This window comes from Rattus norvegicus, chromosome 2 (assembly GCF_036323735.1).
Source record: "Rattus norvegicus strain BN/NHsdMcwi chromosome 2, GRCr8, whole genome shotgun sequence".
Classification (NCBI taxonomy): domain Eukaryota; kingdom Metazoa; phylum Chordata; class Mammalia; order Rodentia; family Muridae; genus Rattus; species Rattus norvegicus.
The window spans coordinates 237,237,596-237,264,619 of record NC_086020.1 but is presented as its reverse complement, the minus strand read 5'-3'; the positions used below and the strand labels follow the sequence as shown (position 1 = coordinate 237,264,619).

Genomic DNA, 27,024 nt, shown 5'->3' with positions numbered 1-27,024 from the left:
ACTGACTCTGTCCTCTGCTTCACATGAGTGTGCTTGAATACGAACGCGCACCCACATGCACACTCAGACGTGCAGATTAAAAAAAAATTTTAGTCTTTGACCCGAGTCCCTACAGTTACAGTGTTACAGTTTAAAAGGAAAAAAAAAAATATGAAAATGCTTTCATAGCACTTGATCATATGTTGTAGCCCAAGCCTAGACAATGGTTTTGTTTGTTTGCTTGTGAGATACAGTACAATCCCGTGATGATCAACAACTAAAACCACTTCTTTGCTAATAAATAAATAAATAAATAAATAAATAACAAACTTTGTGTTTGTGCATGTATGCATGTGTGTGCATGTGTATGTTTGCACATGTGTGCATGTATACGTGCATATATGCGTGCATGTGTGTTTATGTGTGTGTGTATGCCTGTGTGTGCCTGTGTGTGCACGCATGTGTCCAGGCATGTGTGTGTGCATGAGTGCGCATGTGTGTGCATATATGTGTGGGCATGTGCATGCATGCATGTGCACATTTGTTATGATGCATATATGGGAATCAGATGACAATTTCCTAAAGCAGGTGCCCTCCTTTCACCTGGATGCCAGTCCCAAGACTGTGCTCCAGCCACCAGTGCTTGTGCTTCTACTCAGGGAGGCATCATCGCTCTGCTCGCCCCTCTTTAAAAATAGTTCATAGAGTTTTTACATGTTGCTATAAACTGAACATCCAGGCCTCCTCAGAATTCATTTGTTGATACTTAACTCCCAATGTGATGGTTTTTGGATGGGAAGTCTTTGGAATGTGATTGTGTCAGATGAGCAGAACCCTCATAAATGGGATAAGAGTTCATATAAAAAACATCCCAGTGTGCCCTCTGGTCTCTTTAGTTGTATGAGAACAGCATGAAAAGATCCCGTCTATGAGCCCAGAGGCAGTGCTTACCACAGCCTGCATAGCCTCCAGACTAAAAGAAATACGTGCTGTTGTTAAAAACTACCCGGGTTAGCCTGGGCTCAGATTAATTATGATATTAACGTTAGAGCAGCCTGGATAGACTAAAACATGAATTTGTAATTAATTTGCAAATGTAATTAGGGTTATTCATTGGAGCAAATAAATAAATAACTTTTGTGTTTGTGCATGCCTATGTGTGTATGCATGTGTGTGTGGGTGCACATCTGTTATGATTAGGCTGAGAGCATTCTCACAAGGACAGAGGCAACTTGCTAGCAACAATGCCACTGAAGAAAGTGCCCCTTCTTCCTCCCATAGACCATGTGAATTGCTCCTATATTGTTGAGGATGGGGAGGGAACTTCATGAACACCTTCCTTTCCTCCCAAGACAAATTAACAGAGCCCAATCTTATTCATACTGTGAGGGAGTCATCCCAGCTACTTGGGATGTTCAGGACGGTAAGGGGAGTGTCATGCCTGGAGCACGGCATTCTACAATAGTTTATCCACAATCTCAAGCAATATATTGGTGAGGCTAAGCCACACATAAGGTGATGGTGTCAGCATGTAGGCCCCTGTATGGTCCCCCAGTATATTTTCAGACACATGGCGCTCGACTCCAATTAGTGCCTTCCCTAGTCTGATGGACCTGGAACCATGAGCTTAAATAAACCCCTTTCCCCCAGGTTACTTTTGCCAAGGTATTTTATGACAACACCAGGAAGCAAGACACAGATGCAGTGGGGTCTACACTGGAGGCCTACTGCCCCCAGAATGCTTTGAGGCAGACTTGTTAAGGGTGCACACAGCACACAGCAGCTGTCTCTGAGCCTGTCTTTCAGGAATCCCTGTCCCCCTGGACCTATCATCCTAAAGCTGACTGTCTCCATCAATCATTCCCACACCAGCATACAGCCTTGATTTCTGCTAACCTGTGATGGCATAGGCGGGTTGAAGGATCACCAAAGAAATGAAAAGCAAGGCTCTTTAAACTGGTGGTAGCAAAACTGAGCCTTGGCAGGAAGATGGCTCTGTTGGACATGAGGACACAGCTTCCTGCAAGACTATATGCGTGAGTAAATATTTTGATCAGGTTTTTATATCTACAGATGTAGAGCTCAGAGAGAAGAAAATCAGTATTGGCGTTATTGATAATGGAGGCTAGACACCATTAACTCAACACAATCATATCGTCCATGGCAAACTGGAGAGAGCCTGAAGTAGAGAACCTTTTCCCCCAGTTGGATGTCCCCTGGGCTTCTGCCAATGCTTCCTAAGCTGAGTGCGGAAAGATATATTACGACTTTTGTAGCAGTCGTGTTGCTTTTTGTTTTTATTTTATTTTCTTGTTATTTGGTATTGGAAATATGTTTACGAAAAGGAGATCTATGATTTACCTCTTGCCAATTTGTTCATAGGCTCAAGAACGCATTACACACCAATACAGCTAAAGCACTATACCTGCCTAGTGTTTATGTCTCCTCCTTCATTCAAGCTAGATTGTATGTCAGAGGAAGAGAGGAACTTCTGAACAATTGTGGAGCCGAGAACTGGACCCAATATCCAGATTTCCATACGTAGAAGAGTCGAGGTTAGCATCCCTGTATACCAAGACTCAACATGTAACCATGAGTATAGTCATGGCTGGACAGGTACATAGCCTCACTTCCTGGGGTTTCTGCCCTCCTACAGATGTAGGCAGTAAAGAAACAGGATCCATGAATTGCATTTAACCCCGTGTTTTAAATAAAAACAGTTAAATAAACAGTTCTCAGAGCACACTGTCCCACTGGACAGGAATCTCTTGAGCCCCTGGGCTGGCTGCCAGTGAGTGGCTACTTGTAGCGCCAGATAGGAGTTACAGTTCTCCTCACACACTCAGACACCAGGAGCCACGTTGGGTGTTGGCTTTCCCCAGCCAGCACTATCTCGCTTAGTCAGACTGCCCTCTGTACTAGCTGAAGCGGAGAGGGAATTCCTAGCCACCCACTCACTGGGAACCACAAAACCCAGCTCTCGTCCTGGAGGCCTCGGGGTGGATGGAACACGGCTCCTTTTACCTACCTGAGCACAGTAGCTGACTATCAGGAGACCGCCTGTGGCCTCCACACATTGCCCCACTATTTACACAGCTGATGGAAGTTTGCCCTCATTGAGGAATTTGGCTCTAGAGGATTCCCCTTAAAATTCCCAAAGGGCCTATTCACTCTGTCACACCTACACAGATGCCTGGGAGAATAGCAACAGCGGGGTTCATTTCTAACTTCCTCTGTACAGGACTGGAATTCTACGCGTTTATTTAAAAGGAGGGGGTTGGAGCAGCAATGGGAGCTGGGGATGGGGTAGGGGGGAACTCCACAACCCAGCCATACAGCAGGTATTTTTCGAGAAGTATTTTCAGCAAAGTCAACAACCCCCTTGTCCTTGCCACTCAGACTTTCCCTGGCTTCATCCAACAGCCTAAACTCTGCCCTCCTTCCTCACAGGCACCAAGCTGAGCCAGATGAGACTCCCAGCAGCTATGTGACCCTTTCAAAGGCAGAGAAAGGAACACTGGAGGAGAAGAGAGAAGCAGGGCTTGAACATCCTTCACCGTGAATAACGTAGAGGCTGCAGGCTCTTTGCAGAAGAAAACACCTAGCTCATGGTTTCATCATGACAATAAGACCCAGCCCAGGGAACCAGACAGACTGGAAGTTTCTTGAAGCATTTTATGCTTTTTCTTTCCAGATAAGGATCCATTTTTACTCTCTGTAGAGTTGCTAAGGTGTGTTGAAAATGGCAGCCCACTATTAATCTTCCCCTGTCTCTCCTTGCTGACGAGCAGCCAGGTTTGGCAGCGGGAGGCCTGCTCTTGCTAGCAGTGAATGCCTCTTTCACTGGGAAGCTGCTCAGGGAACAGCCCTGCGTTTGAGAAGGAGGCACACACAAGATGTAACTATATCCAGAATGTTCCCTTTCTTAATTTCCTTCCCTTACCCTAGGTCCCCCCCTAGTCTAAATAATGAACAGATATTATGTTGCTAAATAAATTCTACTCAAATACATTCCATGCAAAGGATACTTTTTAAAAGGAGGGGAGTGGGGGGGGCGTGATCAGATACAATGGGTCGTCTTGTGTGTGCCTCCTGTTTCTAAGGAGACAAGAGCATAGTCTCAAATTCAAGGGCTTAGGATTTTATGACAAACTCTAAGTTTGACCAATTCTGTTATATGAACAGTCACATGACTTTGAACAAATCTCTTTTCTTTCACTATCCTTATTTATATGGTTTTCTTACTAATAGGCATGGGTACTTCTAAACTTCTGGTGTGGTTGGGAAGATCAGTGTTCTGTGTCTCAAATCATATTGACGAACACTTCAAGGTCCCAGCATCTCTTTGCTAGGTCTTGAATGTGTTCCCCCAAGACCATGTGTTAGAGACAGGATTGATTTGACAGCATTCATTGTCTCACTTTGCAGAAGAAATTACCCAGAAGAGTTCTACTCTCAAGAATAAAATATAACCATCTTGTCAGTTACAATTGTAGCCATGGGGAGCATGGGTTCCTCACAGAGGGGAGAGTTCAGCCTTCCTTTGCTTGTGTCTAGCCCATGGACTTTCTGTGACCCAAAAATGTCCTTACCAGAGGTTGCCAACTTGACATTGAATCTCTCAGTCTCTAGAACTGTGAGCCAATATATCGGTGTTTGCAAATTGTCTAAGCTGGGGTTTTCTGTTACAGCTGAGTAAAGTCAACTAAGGCCTTGTTACTGGTTCTTCCTTCTCAATACTGTCAGATCAAAGGCAGACCATGAAAGATAGAGACTAGAGATAAACATCATATACAGACACTTCTAAACTCTGAGAGCCAATATAGTCCTTTAAGAAAAAAAAATTTAAGCATAGGACAGCACACAATCATTTGTGTGGGAGAAATGTTCTTTTTCAAAGACTTAATAACAGGTGGGCTTTATTTGAGAAATTAGGGAAAATCCAGAAAAGAGGAGTTAAACTAGAAGATGTACCTTGTAAGACAGAGAATGTCCTCTTTCGGAGAGTCTTAATTAAACACTCAGGAGTCAAAAGCTCTGAGAAGTCCTGCAGGGCACTGGATCACACACAATTAGACAGGTTCTTGTGATGCCCAAAATTAACCTATAAGCCCCACCTGCCTAGGAACCAGGTAACTTCCTGGATGCTGGGAGTTGTAGTTCTTGGAAAATAACAAAGCCTCATGGAAAAGTACGGTGGCCTATAGGTTTGCCTTTATAAGCCCCTGCAACCCGTGGCTCAAGGTCATTCTCAGTTGGGAGATTACAGAGAATGGTCCTGACCAAAGTTCATCCCTTGGTCAGTATTTAATATTGAATAAAGCTTGCTTTAAATTTGACCCAAAATGATGGAGTTGTTTTTTTTGTTTTTTGTTTTTTTCTGGTGAAGCTTGTGATTATCAGTTCTTATCGAGGAAAGCTAAGTCATTTTGGGTAACTGAACTACTAGGGCATAGCCTCATCTATACATACACTTTTTTTGGAATTATTTCCATACAACACACTTAGACTATGGCTCAACTAAGCAGCATCTGCAGAGTGTGAAGAGTGACAGTTCTCATCCCCCAAAACACATTGCTCTACGCTGACAGGGGCTGTACAGTTGATAGCTATCAAACTTTGTCATCTCCAGAATCTTCTGGAAGACTCGTTAAATAAAGATTGCTGTGCCTCATGCCAAGGTTTCTCATCCAATAAACTAGGAAGGAAGCCTGAGAATTTACACGGCGGCAATCCTGCTCATGGGGCCCAAGTTACTGCTGGGAGCTGTTGTAGTGGGCTCCGATCCTAAGCACAAAAAATATCTGCTTAATTTCTGCTTCCCTGTCTAGACCCTGACCTTAGCTTACAACTGTCTGGAACTCCGGTTCCAGAGGATCTGACGCCTCTTTCTGGCCTTTGTGGACACCAGTCACATCTGTGGTGCACAGACATTTATGCAGGCAGAACAGAAAATAAGATATATCTTTTTAAAAAAATATCATTTTCATATATGCATCACCTTAGCATTTTGGAACTGAAATCTAGAGAGGCACAGTGTCTGCTTATGGTTAAAATTAAATCAAGATATTATACTCAGGAGGATGCAAATGTGACATGCTTTATTTAATATGCCCGGAGAAGGACCCAGGCAGGTAACAGAAAGCTGGGATTTGGTGGATCTTCTTTTTTTTTTTTTTTTTTTTTGGAGCTGGGGACCGAACTCAGGGCCTTGAGCTTGCTAGGCAAGTGCTCTACCACTGAGCTAAATCCCCAACCCCTTGGTGGATCTTCTTGAGGTCAGGTGTCCTATTCAGGCCTAGGAAGACCTCACACATCTGCTGCCACCTGGCCATAGGCAGGGCAGCACCAGAGCTCTACCAGCTGCTGTCTGTTACATGAGGCTGTGCATAGAAAACGTCCCATCTCCCCAGGCTCTGAAACCCCACAAAAACAACTTCTCCCAAGAAAGCTGTGCTCTGCCCACAGGACATTCTTTAGGACTTACCGTATGTATAAACTGAGTCCCCCCCACCCCTCCGCCACCCCCATTATCCCCAGTGTCAGCAAGGGCTCTATGAATGTGTGACCTTAGGTTTTAAAAAAAGAATACAGATGCTGACAAGGATCTAAACCAGCCACGAGTGTCAGCCTTTCATAGAGAAGAATGCTAGTAGAAATCTGGGAGACAGACGTAGGATGCTCAAAGCTCTGCAACCAGGCGAGGAATTGCCAGCTTTAATAGTTACAGGGACCTGAGAGCCCACTGGATTGGGCTGCTCAGGGCACCTTTGAGAAACAGAAATAAACAGTGTTTGTGAATAGAGCTCCGCTGCTCTGGGACATGCTGGTTTTCACTGGCTGGTTTCCCAGGCTTCTTGGTAGCCATTGCCAACAGAACCCAGCATCCTCTGACGAGACTTAAACACCACCGGCCAGTGTAGGATGAATGGTGCCAGCCTTTGCCCGCTTGAAGTGTAGTATTTTCTGGATCCGAAGTGAAGACCAGCACAAATTAAATAAATTTCCAAATTTACCTCTTTCATTTAACATCGAACTGTCCCCTATTATGTTCTGAGTCTTTGAGAAACATCAGTGGTGCAGAGGTTAGGTAGAGAAATGTCTGTCCTCTTGAGAGATGTGATGGGGCAAACAAATAGGAAATGAGTTAGCAGGGAGCAGAGCATTGTGGGAAATAAGATGGCAGCCTGCTGTGACGGCCTTCGCAGAGGTGACACTTCAGGTGGGTGTTAATGGAGTACTAGAGGGACTAGGGGAGGGCCTCTCCAGTGTGAAGGAGCTTGGTTAGCTCAGAGGCTAGCAAGAAAATTGACAATTTGAGGATATGTTGGAGGAAACAACTAGGGCCAAGATTCAGCGTGGATTCGGGAAATGGAAGGTTCTTCGTGCCCGTGGGACATACAGTCAGTAGGGTAAGCGTAGGTGGCACGGAATCCCGAAGGATGAGTGGTTTCGCCCAGTGTTCAATCCGAACACATCTGCTCGAGTCTTTGGTAAAGGAATGGCTGAGCCCAGTGATGAACGTCTCCTGTCTAAGCCACCGCCTGTGTCCAGCTCAGCTATTTTATAGATAAGAGGACAAAGAAAACCAACCTCTCTCTGTCCAGCATGGCCTACTACTCCCCTTCTGTCTCTGTCTGTGCGTCTTACTTATAACAAAGTGTGTGTGAGACCGGAAAGTTGATAGAGGCTGTTGTTGTTGTTGTTGCTGCTGCTGCTGTTGTTGTTGTTGTTGTTATTTCATGGTTCTAAGGGCTAAAGATTGTAAGATCATGGTGCTGACATTTCTCTAGCATCTGGCAAGGGCCACTTGCTGCAAACCTGTTTGCAGAGGACCTCACATAGCAAGGTAGGACAAAGACTGGCTTTGTTCTCTCTTTCTCTCCTTGAAAAGCCTTTCATACCGTGAAGGGGGTGGGGGAGGGGAGGGAACTTTCATGACTTAATCATCGATTACCTCCCAGAGGTTCCACCTCCAGATATTGCTAAATATCTCACCGCAGGGAGTAAGTCTCTAACACAGGAATTCTGAGTGACGGCTCTCACCAAAGCTCCCTCACCCACAGGTCTCCTTTTTTTGTCTTAAATTCTCACCTCTCATTGCAACCTTGTACCATCAAAGTCACCATCTTCAAACAAGCTTCAAAGCCTGGTTGCTTGGTTCCAACAGGATCTTTTCGGTCAGAATCTCTCTTTGCATATCTTTGTGTACTTCTGTGATTTTGGCTTATGGGAGAACAGAGTTCCCCGTTGCCGAGCGGAATGTAGCCTGAGAACCATCTCCTCAGCAAAACCTTCATTCTTCTCACCATGATTATGCCCTACCCCCAAGGACCGAGTCCAGTAAAGCCCATCAATTCTGCTTCTTTCTTAAGCTACCTCTGGTAAGTCTGATACCTCTTAGCTGGCTGGAAGGGAAATAAGGAAGAAGGGAGGGGAGGAAGTGGCTTTGTTTTTGAGTAGATGCAGTAAACAATGCCTAGGCAAGAACTGGGTATTCAGTAACAGATGGGGCCACCGTGGGACAGTGTATTGTAAAAGACAGCTTTCACAATACCTCTGAAGCTTTTTTAAACTGTGGCCTCCTGTCAAGAAAGGAACCTAAAACTTGGCGTGTTCTTGTAACCAAGAGAATCCTGTAGAGGCCATGCTACAAGTCTCTTGAGGTTATATCAGAAGAGACAAGGAAGCTTCCCCCTTGTTCTCTGGGGATCCCTGCTCTTAGAGTGGTGGGCCACCATGCATTCTAAGCAGTCACCCAGAGTGTGTTGAAACTCAGAGATAGGTCTGGCTGAGCTCACACTTCCAGCTGGCCCGAGTGTGTCCTCTCATCCAGCCCAGTGACTGCAATCAGTATCAGGAAGGGAAGGAACATGACTCAAGTGCTTTGCTTAATATCTGCCCACAGGACCCATAGCATATAATAGGTGCTTCTTTAAGTGGCAAAACTTGTGGATACTTTGTTCTGTAGCAGTCAATACTGCGAAACCTAGGGAGTAGGTTTCTGATCCTGCCTCTTAATCCTAATCCTCACTGGTCTTCTGACAAAGTTAAAAACCACTCACCAATTCAAAATTAAAGCTGAGATATTCCCACTACCCCTCTCCCCAAAATGGTAGCGGGGTCTGGGATGTAGCTTATAGTGCTTGCCTAGCGCTCATAAAAGCCCAGGATTCGATCACCAGCACGACATAAAGTGGTATGGTGGTATATGTCCCCAATCCCAGGGTTTGGGAGATCGAGGCAACGGGATTAGACATTTGAGGTCATCCTTGGCTACGTGAGGGAGGAGCTCGAGGTCAGCCTGGGCTTTAGACTGTGTCTCAAAATAAAATAAAAGGCAAACAAATCAACAACTACTTTTTGAGAACCATCCGTTGATGTAGGTCCAGGAGTAGGGCAGAAGTGGTTTGTTGGAGGCCCGGAGCAGCAAAGGGGTGCACTCCTCATCTGACCAGGAGCAGCCATCCATTTTAGGTTGCAGATAGTAACAGTACTTGTGAAAGCACAGACCCAACCAGGGGAAAGAATAGATTTGTGACAGCTAACAAATCGTAAAGAGTAGCGATTTGATGAATATTTGTTGCTTCAACTGACTGAATCCAGAGGCTGACTGTTAGCTTTGCTTATACCCAAGGGTCACAGGGACCACAGTCTGAGACAAATCTGACTGACTGACCTCACTCTCTCATTCTCTCTGTCTCTGTCTCTCTCTGTGTCTCTGTCTCTGTCTCTCTCACTCCATCCCCCACCTCCACACCCCCACCCCCCACTCTCATCTTCCTCTCCCTCCCCCTAACTCCTCCCTTCCTCTAAGATTTTTAGTCAGAGGGCTTAGAGACTGCAGGGATGGAGGTGGTTGCTGCTAGCCTCTTTGGAGTGATTTCCTAAGGATTCTGATGGGAATTCCCTGTCTCACCCTCAGGCTACTGTTGGACATCTTGACTTAAAGGCTGTGCTTGTTGCTCACAGAAGAGTCACATTCCTCCTCTCCCATCCTGTAGAACTCATTAGCTAAATGTTAGCACCCACGGGCCCCCTAATGGTTCTGTAGCCCTTCTCTGAGAACCACATGAAACATGACTCTCTCCTGAGCTCACAATAGCTTCTTTTACCTAGGGCCATATTTAAGATCTCTCATACTGATTTGAATCTACTAAAGCCTAGGGGAGAAGCTGACTAAAGACCAATATGCGGGCCTCCTAATTACCCTGGAAAGGAGCTGTGAGACTTCAGGTCACTTGGACCATTTCTTCCTCCTGGGACAGGAGATCAGTATCATGGCGTGTATTTTCTGAAGACCTTTAGTGTCTTATCTGTGAAGTGTTTGGGAAACCATTCTTCAGTCAAAGAATGTGCTTCCAGTTAGAGTTTTGTAAGAGTCTGATTTTGTGTGACATTCAAATGACTAGGAATTTCCTCCAGTCAAATATCACATTCTTTTACGGAACTGACAGCAAACTGTACAATATTTAAGATCACAATCGTGTGTTTCCTCATTGAGACATTAGGATTCTGCCTCTGGGAGAAGTCTTTCCTCAATCTCTATATTCTTCAGAGATTTGTAAACTACACCACCACTAAAATGCTGAAGCAAAGAGACTTTTTAAATAAAAATTATATTTAATTTTACTTATTTACTTTACATCCTGCTCACTGATCCCTCCCACTCACCCCCTCTCACAATCCTTCCCCTCTCTGTCTCCTCTGAGTGGGTACCGGACCCCTGGGTTTGCCCCCACCCTGGCACTTCAAGTCTCTGGGAGGTTACGTGCTTCCTCTCCCACCAAGGTAGGACCCACAAGAAGACCAAGCTGCACATCTGCTATATATGTCCAGGTCCAGTCTGTGTATGTTCTTTGGTTGGTAGTTCAGACTCTGAGAGCCCCAAGGGTCCAGGTTAGATGACTCTGCTGGTCTTCCTGTGGAGTTCCTATCCTCTCTGAGACCAACAATCCTTCCTCCTATTCTTCCATAAGAGTCCCCAAGCTCCATCTACTGTTTGGCTGTGGGCGTCTGTATCTGTCAGAGTCAGCTGCTGGGGGAGCCTCTCAGAGGACAACATGCTCCTTCTGTAAGCATAACACAGTATCATTAATAGTGTCAGGGATTAGTTCTTGGCCATGGGGTGGGTCTCCAAAAGGGCTGGTTATTGGTTGGCCATTCCCTCGGTCTCTGCTCCCTCCCCCGTGCCTGCATTTCTTGTAGACATGATAAATTTCAGGTTGAAATTGGGCTGGCGTCTCTATCGCTCCATGGAGTTTCTGTCTGACCTCAGGAGGTGGCCTCTTCAGGTTCCATATCCCCAATGTAGTGAGTCACAGCTGAGGTCACTTGCGTTGATTCTTGGGTCAGAGACCTTATCCCAGGTCCCTGTCTCGTCCTGGAGATGCCCCCACTTCCTCACCTCTGTCAGTTGCAGATTTCCATTCATTTTCAAGGCCATCTAGTGATCTCTCCTGTCTCTTCCCACGACAAGGGTTCAGAATGAAAACAAATGGGAGAATTCTCTTCAGAAGCAGAGACACCAATTGCTTTCAGGTCAGCTTTGGCTTGGGGAAGCCCAATGAGGACTGCTTGCCTCGAAAGGCTGGGGTTAGGGCACTGCCTGACACCCTTAGCCACCAAAAGGCCTCACAGCACCTACCCAAACACCTTTGCAGTCACAAGCATCTCCCAGAACTCTGGACTAACTGTACAGTAATAGTACGTATGGTAATTATTCTATTAGCAGACAAATGTCGGTTTATTAACACACATTTTTATATTTACATATTTAAGGACTGCAAATCCCATGTAAATAACCTTACTCTGCTTAGTTATAATACAATGAGCAGCAGCTAAGACAGAGCCCCAAGAGGATCATTTTTCTGGACTTTATCTGCAACCTTGTCCTCGGAACTCCTTGAGGCAGGATCTGGGTATGAGTCATCGCTAGCTGCTTCTTCTTGTCTGCGGCTGAGCCTTGCACACTGGAATGACACCATAAAAGCTTTAGAACGGATGAAAAGGGCTCTCCTTTAAAACTGGGTGGAGTGGTGTGTGACTTGAATCCCAGTGCTTTGGAGGCAGAGGCAGATGGATCTCTGTGAGTAAAAGGCCTGCCTGGTCTACAGAGTGAGTTTTAGGACAGCCAGAGCCACACAGGGAGATCCAAAAAACCAAAAAAAAAAAAAAAAAAAAAAAAAAGGAGGAGGAGGAGGGAGGAAGAGGAAGTAGGAAGAGGAAATAAGAAGAAGGAGAAAAAGAAAAGCGGCCTCCATGGGTAGGAAGGAGTGGGTTCATTTTGAAGACACAGACTGGGCCTCTGACAGCAGTGTGACCCGGGAGACATTTGAACAGCACTGTGTAGTTGGGACACGTCCATACATTCACTGTCTCTTGGCCAAATGTCAGTAGGCTTGTCCTCCAGTTGAGGAAATTCAGTTTAGAGACACCAAGGGATTCATCCCACATCGTCTGCTTCCTCTGTTTGTAGAATCAGGAAATGGAAATACATACACGCATACAAATGTACTCAAACTCACATAGGTGGTCCAAGGGGCTTTTGGATTTTGCTTGTTTGTTTGAACACATCTTCACTTACTCGACTCATTGTTGTCAAAGTTGTATTTCAGGACAGGAAGTTAGACAGCATATCTAAAGTGTCTGTCTCTTTGCCAGACCGAATCTGTAGAGACCTGGGAGGAGCTAACCAAGTTGCTGTGGCCGAGCACGTGGCATGCATCTGTGTTTGGCTTTCGAAGTATCCTTTTTTTTTTTTTTTTTTTTTTTTTTGGTTCTTTTTTTTTTCCGGAGCTGGGGACCGAACCCAGGGCCTTGCGCTTCCTAGGTAAGTGCTCTACCACTGAGCTAAATCCCCAGCCCCGACTGACTTTCGAAGTATCCTTAACAATAAGGCACAGCCCTGAGAGACAATAGAACACTGACTTAACCCTGTGGTGCAAAAACACCAGAGACTTTTAATCAGAAATGTTTAGACCTTCCTTGTGACGTTAGCAATGTGGCAGGGGGTGTTAAATCTCCATAATATTCAGTATCTTGACTTGTCTTAAATTATTTCATAAGTCATGTACAAAACAATCAAAACCTAGGACTGAGGCATGCACCCCCCGATCCCAACTTCTGCAAAAAGACAGTGGGTATTGGAGGGATGGGTGGTGAATGGTCAGGGCTGCTGGTTGTTCTTTCCCTGCTCTTGGGAACCAAGGCCAGAAAGGTTCCTCACCACTGCTGCCTCTTTGATCTCTTGCTGTCTATTTTTAGAACCCTTCTGTCCAACATCCTCGGCCCCACTGCTGTAACCTTTCATGGCACACTTCTCCTGGTGGTTATTTTGAGATCATATTCCTTTCCCAACGTATTACTGCAACTAGAATCAATGTATGATGCAGCACAACACAAGTCCTTGCTTGAAAAAGTACCCAAAGTACATGTTCCCACAGGAGGGTGAGTGGACTGGGACACAAAAGGCAGGCACATCATCCATATTTTTAGTCATCAAAGCATTCTAGAAGGACAGCTCAATCAATTAGATACCACTAGTCAGTTTTATCTAGGTGCAGAATCCATAGCTAAAGGCTACAACAATGTGTGTGTGTGTGTGTGTGTGTGTGTGTGTGTGATTTAGATTCAGAAAGAAAAAGAGTAACCATAAAGAAAATAATAAAATTTATTGTTTTGGGTTCATTTTTCATACCTTACTTCTCCCTAAGTCTATAAACTACACAGAAAGAATAACCCGCTTCTACACTGAAAGGAAGGCTCAAAGGGACTGAACATGCTGTATCTGTCCAGTGGTCCTTAAGGAAGTATTTGTGCATAGAAATTCTAGAAATAGAATAAGAAGAATAGAGGTAAGATGAGCATTTAGCTTCAGAGACAAACTCCTCTTCAGTGAAGAGACAGTTATTGCTTTCTCTGTCCCTGTATCTCTGTATCACACACACTCTTAGCCAGACAGCTACATAAACTAGGAAATTTACATTGACAATAAAAGTTAAGATTTATTGAGCATTTGTATAATGTATATGTAGTAAAATTATATCATGGGATACTGGTAATCTCACCATGAAATATGAACTTGTACCCTCTTTGACAAGACTATTGAAGTACGGAGAAGGTAGAAATGTTGGCCAAGTTCAAACAGGTGCCCATAGTTTACAACAAAGAGTTTTGAAGTTACATTTAAAAGAGCACAAAAGGGAACCAGCAAGATTTCTCAGTGAATAAAAAGCTCTTGCTTAAACCAAACCAAAGAAAATAAAGAGTGAGCTTGTTGACCTGAATCCAATTCAGGCCCACAGAAAGGTGGAAGGAGAAAAACAAAACATCATAAAGTTGACTGGACTCTACATGTGCACTGTGGCATGTGCACCCCACCCACGGCATCCACACACAGAAATACTAAAGCTTAAAAATAGCGTAAAAGTTATACTGGAAGAAAAGTGTTATGTGGAAATAAGATCTTGATTACATAGAGCATTTTTGCCTTAATTTTATTCAATGAATTTGTCTGTGAGCTATCCTCCAAGTCATGGGACTTGAAAACTTTAATCTTATCGCTCTATAATGTCCCCTAAGAGATATGCTAGAATTTCATAAGCTCGGTGCGGAAAGGTTGTTGTAGAGTAGACAATCTTCTAAACTGTTGGTGTCTTTTTATGCTAAAATGCTGTAATCTGGAAAACTTTCATATTACACATCAACATTAATAAAACGACCCATGCTCACTGCTCAGTGATGGAAGACACCAGAAAGGATTCATGTTCAACCTCATTTTCTCAGCGAAATCACCCTAACCACCAACTTTAGATTGTACGACTCCTGTCCATTGAGGGGAGACCTCAATGCCATCTGACGCCACATCTTAGTAGTCACCCCAGACTGTTTCTTGAATGAATGTTCTCCTGGTCAAAGGTAAGAAAACTGTTTTTAAAAATAGGATCTGAATTGGTCAAGCTGATCCGCATGCTAGCTAACACTTGAAGAAATAAAGCACAGAACTACTGAAACAACAACGACAACAACAGAACCAAACAAATCAAAAAAACTGGACCTCGGGTGAAAAGGCATGCGGTCCTAGAGCACGGGAAAAAGTCAACCAATGGGAGGACAACTAAAAATGACAAAGGTAATCATAGTGAGAGTTGATATCAGAGCAGTTCTATGCCTTATAGGCATAGAAATAAAAGCACAAAGACAAATTGAATTGGAAAGTGAAGACTATCAACTAGAGCCTTTAAGGATGAAGCATGCAAGGTCTGAAACAAAGATTAGATTGGAGAATTGAAAGACAAATGAGACACTGCTGAAAAAAAAAATCATTGCTGACTTTGAGGATATAGAATGTCAGATATGCAAAGTATACGCAGAAGAAAGTATTCTCAGGTCACCAAGACTTTTTGGTTTATGGAACAAGCAGGAAACATACGTGAAAATCGAATTCACCAAATTTTTCAAAAATACGTTGAAAAGCTTCCAAGAGTATTTGAAGTTATAAACCCACAGATCAAAGAACCTCAATGAATCTTAACCATATTAAAAAAAAACTGAGATTAAAATATATGATTTTTTTTCAGTTGCTGAAACACAAGTGTAGAGCATCAAAAACAACCAGAGGAAAATGTGTAACTGAGGAAGGACAGCCGACCTTTGTCAGGCGGTGACATTCATGCCAAGGACGATGAAACGTCTTCAAGACGTAGGAAGGAAGTATCAACTTGGATGTCTACACCTAGAACAAAAGCTCTCCAAAAGTCAAATCAAAATTACATGAAAATTAGACAGAACATCATTGTCGTACTTAAACTATGAAAATCTTCTAGAAAGTTCTTTCAGGAAAAAAAAAAGAGAAAAAAAAAGCCCCTTCTCATGGAAACTTGGGTCCACACAAAGGAAGTCATAAATGTGTGAGGAAATTACAAATATTGATTGTTTTAAATGTTCCTTTAAAGTTAACGTACTGAGCAGACATATTTGCAGTAGGTTGTGGCATCGATGCCACATACAGAAGTAAATGACACCGTCTCACAAAGGGCTGTGTGCATACATTCCCTAAGTTCTATGTGAAGCAGTATAATAACGCTCAAAGGGAAGAATGTGATACATTTTAAAATGCATGTTGTAATTCCCAAAGGAATGGGTCCTTCGTTTTTAAAATGAACAGAGCTAGAATGACGCTCACACTGGCACGACACGGGAAGTAAAAGAAAGACAAGTTTCAGTAAAATCTTGGAGTCGTTGAAAATCAGTTCTGACTTACTGGTTATTGTTTATAAAAATTTTGATTACCAAAAAGCACATGCTGTTCAAGGACTATCTTTAATTTACTTTATTCTAAATGCTGTTAGTTTATGAACTTTGTTATTTTTTCTATTAATTCTTTGTCTCTGATCAAGAATAAAGTAGACATTTTGAATACAAGGAAAAAAACGATTTTTGTAAAATGGATGCTTTTTGCATAATAAAATCTTAACTGTCATTCTAATTACCAAGTATTATTTTATCTCCTCTAACATGGAGTTATGAAAACAAAGATCATGTCCTTGTATTTGGAAAAGTGGATCATCATGGTTGATTAACAGACACGTGCCTGGGTGAAAACATCAGCTTCACCTGACTTGAGCATATTACTTAATGTCACTAAATCTCTATGATGTGAGGATATTGGAACCCACCTTAGAATCAAATGATATAACGCACTAAGAGTACTTAGAAAAGGATAAACAGCATAAACAGGTAAAGCCACGAGCCACTAAACCTGATGACCTGAGTTCAATTCCAGACACTCACACGGTGGGAGAATGGATCCACAAACTGACCTCTGACCTCTGCACATGTGCCGGCACACATATGTGTGCAGGTGCATGCACACACAAACACACAATAAGAATGTAAGAAAACTAAAGTCAAAGGTACTTAATTACCAGAGATAGTAAAGACTACAAGACACATTGATTGTAATTAGTCATAGAAGCTAATATACTGTGGAGAGAGAATTTGATTCAGAGAGACAACAAATGTAGAAAATGCTGTAAGAAAACAACTTGACAGTTAGGGAGACCACTTTGGCTCTGTCCAGTCAGCAGCTTGCAGACAAGACAATGACCTTCCTAAGGGCCCCTTCTCTTGCTTGTTCTTCCTTTTCTCATTTCCTGTTTCCTGATGTTTTTCCCTTTCCTGTTTCCCTCTTTTACTCTTATTGAGAATCCAGTAATCACATTGTGTTAAATATCAGGATTTTTGTTCTCTCAAGGTTATTTCTGAGAAGGTCACATTCAAAATTAAAGTAACATTTTTTTTGGGGGGGGGGGTTCTTTTTTTTTTTTTTTGGTTCTTTTTTCCGGAGCTGGGGACTGAACCCAGGGCCTTGCGCTTCCTAGGCAAGCGCTCTACCGCTGAGTTAAATCCCCAACCCCCTTAAAGCAACATTTAAAATTGAAATCAAACCCAGAGTTAAAATAGTTCACCGCATTAAATATAACGAGAGTGACCCCAGAATTGTCTTCCGTGATGGAAACCTGCGCATCCGTGGGCAGCAAAGACATTAAGCGCTTAGGACCCTAGTTCTACGTTAGCTGGACCGGGTGAGATCGTCTCATGGAACTAAACTTTACTGAACATTAGAAGAGCAAGTGGTTCCTTGTGGCTTTTCCCTTTAAAAAGGCTTATCAATGCCTCCCTGACGGAGCCATTTCTAACTCCTCCACACGTGGAAGTCGTAATTCGCTTCTCCTTTTATCCGACTGTAAGACAGCGCGAGCCTGGTGACAGGCACACCTGGTGTCTCCTCAACACCCGGGCGGGAAGCCACTTCAGGAGGGTTATCACGAGCTTAAAGCCAGCGTGAGCTACAGAGCAAGATCCTTTCTCAAAGAAAATCAAGAAGAAGGAAGGGAAGAAAGAAAGAAAGAAAGAAAGAAAGAAAGAAAGAAAGAAAGAGAGAAAGAAAGAAAGGAAGGAAGAAAGAAAGAGAGAAAGAAAGAAAGGAAGGAAGGAAGGAAGGAAGGAAGGAAGAAAGAAAGAGAGAAAGAGAGAAAGAAAGAGAAAGAGAGAGGGAGGGAGGGAGGAAGGAAGAGAGGGGGAGGAAGAAAGAAAGGAAGGAAGGAAGGAAGAAAGGAAAGGAGACAAAGAAGCAAAAGGTACCATGTAGAGAGACTATCTTGTGGGAAAAACAAAACAAAACCTATGACCTACAGAAAAGAGTAGAATAGAAGGCAGGCCATCCAGTAGACAGAAAGGATTATGGGATAGAGCTAGGTGCCAGAAGGGTCGCTGGGGAGTCTGAGTCATTATTTTATTGTATTTATTATTCGTATGTCAGAATATCTCAGTGTGGAAGAGAACGGCCTCAACGGGTTCTTATATTTGAATGTTCGGTCCTCCAGTGGTGGAACTGTTTGGGAAGGACGAGGAGATGTGGTCTTGTTGGGAAAAGTATGGCCTTGTTGGGGAAGGTGTGGTCTTTTTCGAGGAGACGTGTCTCTGGAGAGTAGGCTTTAAGGGTCCATGCCATTCCCAATTATCTGTCTCTGTTTCTGCCTCAAATGTGGCAGATAGGATGCAAGCTTTCAGCTACTGCTCCAGGGTGATGTATGTCTGCCTTCTGCTGTGCCTCCTGCCATCATGGCCATGAACTCTACCTCCCTCTGGAACCATAAGCCCCAAAGTAAATGGTTCCTTTTATAAATTGCCTTGATCATGGTGTCTCTTCACAGCAATAGAGAAGTGGCTGAGATAATCTGACATGCAAATAATAAAATACAATCTAACATGGGGAGAAAAATTAATAGAAACAGAACTGTAAGTTACACACATGATAGAATTAAGAATGAGCGCATACAAAAATGCGATGCCTACATTCTAAATGCGTGACAAGGTCGTGGAGATAGAGCACGTTAAGTAGGAATACAGAAGGTATTTAAAAGCGTCTGATCTGAGCTTCTGCGGTTGAAAGCAGGTGCGGTGCCTCATGCCGATAACTTTAGCACTTGAGAGATTAAGTAAGAATTAGAAGTTTGAGGCTAGCCTGTGCTGGGGGGGGGGGGGGAGAGAGAGAGAGAGAGAGAGAGAGAGAGAGAGAGAGAGAGAGAGAGAGAGAAAGAGAAGAGAAAATCTTCTAAGCTTGAAAGTACAATATCGGAGAAGAAAAACAGAGTGGAGGAGAGGCAGATCAGAAGCCTGTCTTTTAACAGTGCTGATTCGGAACCAGGAAGATGGCTCACTGGGCAAAACATTTGGGACAGAAGCAGGAGGACTTGTGCTCAGTCCCCAAACCTCATGAAAAGCCTGACCCAAAGCCCACGGCTATAACCTGTGTGCCTATGGCAAAACAGGATGCAGAGACAGAATTCCTGGAAGCTCTCAAGCTGGCTAGCCTGGGACACACAGCAGTGAACACTGACAACAAAAGAGAGACCCTGCCCCAAGCAGGGTGCAGATGGGACACTAGTCCCCAAGACTGTCCTTTGACCTTCAAATGCATGCCATTGTGAGTTCGTTTACATGCCTGCATTCACACATATGAACATGCACACACAGCATTCTCTCTTACATACACGATCAGAAACACAATTTTAAAATACTGATGAACTTGAAGACATAGTGTTAAAATCATCCAAAATAAAGCACACAGCTTAAGGTTGGTGAGATAGCTCAATGGTTAAGGCACCCGCTGCCAAGCCTGGCCATCAGTGGGATCCCCAGAATCCACATAATGGAAGGAGAGACCTGACTGCTTAAAGTTGTCAAGTCTCCACATTAGCACCATGGTAGGCAGGCAAACAGGTGTGAATACACACACACACACACACACACACACACACACACACACACACATGTGCACAGATACACACACATGTACACAGATACAGATACACACATATACACAGATACAGACACACACATATACACAGATACAGACACATACACACACATATACACAGATACAGACACACATGCACTTTTGAGTGTATATTACAAAAATGTAATGATTTATAATAATAATAAAAAACATGTAAACTAGGAATAAAATAGAAATTGTACCATACACTTGTGAAAACTTCGAGTAACTACTACTAGAGTCTGAAAAATTCAATAGGGATGTGAGATCAAATAAATAAATAATAAATAAATAAATAAATGAAATAATGACTGAAATTCTTTCAACATGTGATGAAAAATATAAACCTCTAAGCCCTGGAATCATGAAGACCATAGCAAGGCCGGCCACGCTGAGTTTGCTTGTAACTGGTTAGAAAGAGCAGCCTTGAAAGCCACAGAAAACATACAGTGCAAACAAGGAACGAATTCTCAAGCAGCAGCATTTGGAACCTTGAACGATGTTGTTTCACAAACAGAAGGCAGGAACTTTAAATAGTGTAGAAGGAAAAAAACATTCTGACCGTCGGGGATCCAACATCCAGGAAGAATGTATTTCAGAGATAAAGGAGAAATACACAAATGGCCGTTTGAGATGGCTAGGGTCAGTAGTTTAATTAACGAGATTATCCTCGTTAATTTCCTCGCTTTCATGTGACTGAGACGCCACTGTGGGAGGAAGCAGGTGACAGGCTTGTGGCTGACAGTTCTGTTCTATTCTCTAAGTTCTGCAATTCCACAGCATATCAAAATTACAGGTTTAAAAAAATCAGAACAAAGCTTCTGCAGATGCAGAATTGAAAGCATCCGTCCGCAGCACACCTGGACAAGAGAGTAAGTGAAGATAACATGCAGACCAAGACAGCTCTGAAGGAGCGAGGAGCAGCACAGGTGGCATATTTGTGGGTAAATATAATACTTTCATTTTAGATATTTGTCCAAGACACTTGATGACTTAAGGCTAAGATATTAATGGTGTGCCATGGAATATGATGTTACCTATATAGAAATAAAATGTGACAAAGATAACACAGAGACAGACAAGGAGGTGTCTTTGTACTATATATAAAATAGTGTGACGTCATCTGATGGTGGATACATTTGAGCTTATTCTGTAAATGCTGCACCATTGAGATAAGGCGTCAACCTCAAAATTCCAAACCGAGAAGGGAAGAAAACGAAAGGAACAAGTGGAAAACAGGAGACAGACAGACTTAAACAGACAAGGAGACAGATGGGTTACAACTGTGCCTTAGCACCACACGCAGCAGCGTGAACAGTTTGGGCAACTCAATTAGAAAGTAAAAGATGTCACTTGGACGAAAAAGGCAGATATCGTTAACCAAAACAAACAAAGAGCAAGCAAGCAAACAACAGAACAAACGACAACAAAAACACACATAACAACACTTTTAAGTATATAGATTCAAACAAATGGGAAATAAAGGAATGAGAAAAAATATCATGTTAGAGATAGAGCATGTGTTTAGATTGGTGAAACTAGGGGTTGGGGATTTAGCTCAGTGGTAGAGCACTTGCCTAGCAAGCGCAAGGCCCTGGGTTCGGTCCTCAGCTTCGAAAAAAAAGAAAAAAAGATTGGTGAAACTAATTTTCCAGAGGAAAAGGACCTCAAGTGTATGTATCTGTTCATGTGTGTTTACACATCCACACATGTGTGTGCGATATGCACATATGTGGAGGATATTTTCTTGTTCTACAAGGGATTAGCTCATGCATGCTTGGAGGCTAAGGAGGTCCATGATCTATAGACGGCAAACTGGAGATCCAGCACAGTTGATAGCTAAGTTTCCAGTCCAAAGGCTCAAGATTCGGAAAGGAACCAAAATATCAGCTCAAATCTGAAGGCTGGTGGAAAAGAAAACACCAAAACAAAACAAGAAGCAAAAGCACCCCCCTCTTCAAAAGCGCTCAGGCAGCAAGGGTTTCATCTTTCTCACAGAGACACAGCTGTGTTCAACAGACTGCATGAGAGCCACGAGCACCAGAGAGAGCAGTGTGCCTTAGTCAGGACACTGATTCAAACAAAAAGCTCATCTGAAATTACCTACAGACAGGTGCAGAACAGTGTCTGACCACATAGCTGGCACTTGTGGTACAGTCAGGGTGACTCAGGAAACCAACCAAGAGTCACTTCATAACTATAATCAATGTAGTCAAAGGACAGAGTGACTCTTAACCAGCTTAAAATAGACTGAGGTAGAACACTGTGCTTTAGGTCTTGTAAGTCCTTCAAACTCATGGGGCTGAAGCAAGAGAATTCTTTGAGTGGGGTCCATGGCCAGTCTGGGTAACAGCAAGACTCTGTCTCTTTAAAGTAAATAAAATAAGCCAAGTGTTGTTGTATATGTCTGTAATTCCAACATTCTGAAAATGGAGGCAGGAAGGCCAGTAGCTCCAGGTTAAATTGTTCTACAAAACTGGTTTGAGGCTATCTTGGGCTACAATGAGGCCCTGTCTCAGAAAAAGAGAGAGAGAGAGAGAGAGAGAGAGAGAGAGAGAGAGAGAGAGAGAGGCAGGCAGACAGATACATACATACATACATTCATACATATATACATACATTCATACATACACATATTCATACATACATACATGCATTCATATGTAATACATACATGCATTCATACATACATACAATTTGGTATCAATATATTAATGATAAAAATGAGACTTAAATTCAGAAAGCATTGTCATTGACCTAAAACAGTTAAAACAAAAGTAAAATTGTAAAATGCATGACGCCCTCAGGTAGCTACGAATCAGCGTTAAGCATCTCTTAGCACCTCATGGTAGAAGCTAGGGAGGGTGCATCAAACATGGGCTGGAGGTAAGACCGAGAGGTTCGGTGTTCCTTCAGAACTGCACCAGGCTCTGACTTTTATTCTTAGCACCAGGAAAAGAAAAAAAAAATCAAACAAAACTGGTCAAAATGGAAATTAAACAAATTGACAAGTTTAGATGGAGATGTCAAATGCTCCTCTTAAGTTGCTCGGTGAATAGGCAGGCAGAGGGTGGGTGAGGGCAAAGAACATGATTAGTTAGGACACTAGACCCCCAAACCAGCATAATCAGCACAGTTTTCAAGCAGACCGTCTTCCCAGCCATAAAACGAGTCTCAAAAATGCTGAGTAATTCAAGTCATACGTCCTTTATTTTCTGATCACAAGGAAGTCGGGCTAGAAATGAACAACAGAATAATACCTGGAGAATATCTAACTCATCAGATCACAGATAACATTTCTAAGTAATTGGAATCAAAGATAAATCTGAAAGGGAACAAAAAAAAAAGTCTTTCGAGTGGAATGAAATAAAAGCAGAATCTATTAGCAACTGGGGAATATAGCCACAGGCTCATAACTTTGATCCCAGGCTGGGGAGGCCAAGGCAGAGGAATCTGTAGGAGTTAAAGGACACCCTGATCTCCGTAGCAAACTCCAGGACAGCCAGGGCTGCAGAGAGAAACCCTGGCTCGAATCAATACAAGTTGGGGGAAGCAGTTAAAGCAGGAGTAGAGGGATGCTTGCTTCCTTACATATTAGAGACAGGGCTGAGGATAGATTCGATGGGCAGAGTGTTTTCCCAGCATGCACAAAGTCCGAGGTTTGGTCCATAACACAACATAGACGGTATGGTGGTGTACACCTGTAATCCCCACACTCTGGACATGGAGGAGGAGAATCAGAAGCTTATCATTATCCTCAACCGCATAGCAAGTTCAAAGCCAGCCTGAGTTACATCCAACCATGTCTCAAAACACAAACAAACCCAATAGAGATAAAAGGAGCGGTTGGGGATTTAGCTCAGCGGTAGAGTGCTTGCCTAGCAGGCGCAAGGCCCTGGGTTTGATCCCCAGCTCCGGAAAAAAAAAAAAAAAAAAGGAGCTTACATCAGTGAACTCGATTTCCACATTAAGACATGTTTAAAAGGAAGAAAGTTAGACCCAAAGTAAACAGAAGAGAGATATCCAGCACCCTAGGTATCAGATCAAGAACAAAGATGGGACACTCCTAAACGTCATCGAATGACGTGGAATCATGGAATTCAACCCTCTTGCCTTCCCCTTGCTGTCCCTTCCACTGAGATAAAGGCTTCTAATTACTGGGCTCATCTTTCTCTAGCAGAAACTTACGGTTCTATCACACAGCCTTCCAGGCAAAGCCAAGAGTGTAACTCACAAGCTACAGTCGGGACACCAGAAGATAGAATTTCCTCCCAAAAGGTAGAAACATTAAGAAGATGGGTTATTTACCAAGGAAGTGGAAGGACTATGGATTAAAAAAAGTCCCACCCTTGTGAGTAGAAGGTTCTTAGAAATCCACATCTCCTTTGCCAGTGTGTCTTAAGCAGTCTAATCAGAGGAACATGAAGTTTGTTAGCCCTGGCAGGCTTTGGTGAGGAAACTCAAGATCAAGAGCACCTCCCCAAGCACGATAAGAAGACCCCATCCCTGAGCCCTGAGCCCTTGACCGTGTGGTCCCATTCAGGCGTAAGCTGCCTGTGTCTACAAAGTCCACACTAAAATGCTTGTAGACACAGCTCTCACCTCTCTACCCGCACCTTCATCAAGGTGTGAACCCACATCTTAGTCATCGCTGTGTCCTCAAGTCCCGGCACGGCACAGGCATTTCCTTAAGGCTCCTTACCATGTGAGAGGGGACCCTCTGCAACTGTAAACATTCGCAGCCAGCACGCATGGAAAAGCCTGGAGATTTACCCCAAAGCAGAACAAGACTTCAGGCCCAAACCGAAGCCAAGGAGCAAAGGCTTTCTGTCGGTCTTCTGAGATCAGATTTTTTAAAGCATCTCTTTTAAACATACTTGTTTCCAGGCTTCACTGAGAGTCTGGGTGGGTCTGGGTTTTATCTGACGCCATCTGCCCATCCTTTTCCCACAGTATTCTGGAAGAAAACCTGCCTATGACTCACAGGTCCGCACACTTCTTAGTTCCTGTGAGCCGACACCGAACTGTGTTCCAACAGAGAAGCATTTCAACCCGGATGTCCCTGGCCTATGGAAGTAGGTCACACTACAAGGCCTCCAACAAAGCACTAAGTTAACTGCATTCAGATCTGGATGGTTACTGCCCAATAACTGACATGATTAAAGCGGAGATTGTCCCTATTCTCATTCCATACCCCTTCGAAGTCTTCCCCGGGTCTTTGCCCATCTCCATATTCGTCTCCTATTTCTCTGGCTCCAGGTCTTGGGGTCCCCAGCGTTAAAGCAACCCAGATAGGATGGTCCCACTATGAGAATCAGTCCTTTCTTACACAGGGCTCAAGGATGTCTCTAGTCAGAACAGGAAAGCTGTGACGTAGAGAAGGTAGGAAGCCCAGAGAAGGCACAGAGTGGGCCACAAGAAGGACAGGTCATCCCTAGGCATGTAGTCAGCTTCCCCCATTCCATCACCCACACTCCACTCTCAGGCTAGCTGCTGACTCTCTTGGTCACTGGCCATGCCTCTTCCCTCCCAAAGACTCTCCGGGAGCTTCAGGCAGGATCTTGGGTTCTAGGTTGAGATCAACTGCAGAAGACACCTGATTTTCCAGAGAGCAGAGAGCAACCCTTAACACGGTTTCATTCCGACACCTTCATAATCTTTGTATCCTCGGACTCTAGCACAGCAAAGACATCTCGTAAATGTTCTTTTAAAAGGCAGTGGGGGAAGCTTTGAAAATATAAGGGCTCGTGTATAACACCCACAGAAGAGCCTACAGATTTAGCTGAAAACCAGACTCCTGATCCAGAGGCTTAGAAGAGCCTGGGGTCCTGGGAGATTTGATTAACCTGAAGCCATAACACAGTCAGAGGTACCTCTGCCTCTGTCGCGCTGCCTCTGTCTCTCTGCCTCTGTCTCCCTGCCTCTGTCTCTCTGCCTCTGTCTCTCTCCCTCTCTTTCTCCCTTCCTATCTCCTTCACACACACACACACACACACACACACACACACACACACACACACACTCACTCACACATACACTTTCACTCACATACTTTCGCCCACACCCCGACACACCCCTCTGTCCAGTACGCTTCAACATAACCAGCTCGCCACCGTCCAGAAGGAAACTTCTAGATTATATCACCGTGCTCTCCAGTAGCCTTGAGTTGCCATGACACCCGCCATCTATCTCTTAACTACAAACCCCACAAACTGGGCTTCTTTCATTATTTCTAATGATGACTACATCCTCTGAAGCTTGTCACTTGTCCCTGGCAAACAGCTCACACACATCCAAACCACCCTCCACGGTGTCCAGCAAAGAAACAGGTGACAGGCAGACTTAGGGTCACCATGCTGTTCTCTGATTACAATGACAGCATCGGCTTGATACTAATGGTCCATTCACTTTATTTTGCATCTCCCTTTAGACACTAAAGAGTCACCTCTGGCTCAGTAACTACCACTGTGGATCTTAAAGTACTAAGAAGAGCTTAAAGGGTCGGCTCCATAAAGACACAGTGTGGGGGAACAATTTCTTAAAATAGGAGGATTGGGGGCTGTCGCTCAGTTGCTAAAGTGTTTGCCTTCCGTGCACAAAGCCCTGGGTTCCATTCCCAGACAGTGCATAAAATCCAGGAGATAGCACAGGCTCATCCTGCCAGCATTTGGGAGGTGGTTGCAGGAGACAAGGCCAAGGCCAGCCTTGGCTCCACAGTGAGGGCAAGGCCTGTCTGGGCTACAAGAGACCCTGCCTCAGGAAAAAAATTGAGTAAATACAGATTTAAAATGAAAAACCGAGACAATTGCAAAAAAGAAACCCTCGGAGAATCAGGATGGTGTTACAGGTTATAGAAAGCACACAAGCCTGAGTTAGAATCCCTGAGGGTCACAGTCTAATTATCTGATTAATACATCTTATTTTTTCTTTTTAAAACTTTATCTATTTTTATTCTATGTGTATGTTTGTTTAACCTACATGTATAACATAGGCCTCTTGCCATGTATGGGGTTGGGTTTTGTTTTTGTTTTGTTTTGGTTTTTGTTTTTCAAGAGATGGCTTTCCAGTGTAGCTCTGACTGTTCTAGAACTCTCTCTGTAGACCAGGCTGCTCCTAAACTCAGAGATCTGCCTGCCTCTGCGTCTCAGGTTGTTGGATTAAAGGTGTGGGGAAACTCCACTTCTTAAGCTTAGAAAAATGTC

At 43.7% G+C, this 27,024-nt stretch overlaps 1 long non-coding RNA gene across 5 annotated transcripts in view; it reads right to left on the bottom strand.

Annotated features, from left to right (window-relative positions):
- The window catches only part of LOC102553018 (uncharacterized), a 75,666-nt gene that overhangs the window by 36,767 nt on the left and 11,875 nt on the right, over positions 1-27,024 (bottom strand). Inside the window, exon 5 of one of the 5 annotated variants that reach the window (XR_005501390.2) lies at positions 10,658-11,951. The exons of 3 other annotated variants lie outside the window; for them this stretch is intronic. This is a non-coding gene — a long non-coding RNA (uncharacterized LOC102553018). Of the gene's footprint in view, positions 1-10,657; positions 11,952-18,254 lie in introns of those variants that run through there. One more of the 5 variants, XR_005501389.2, reaches the window with a different exon arrangement.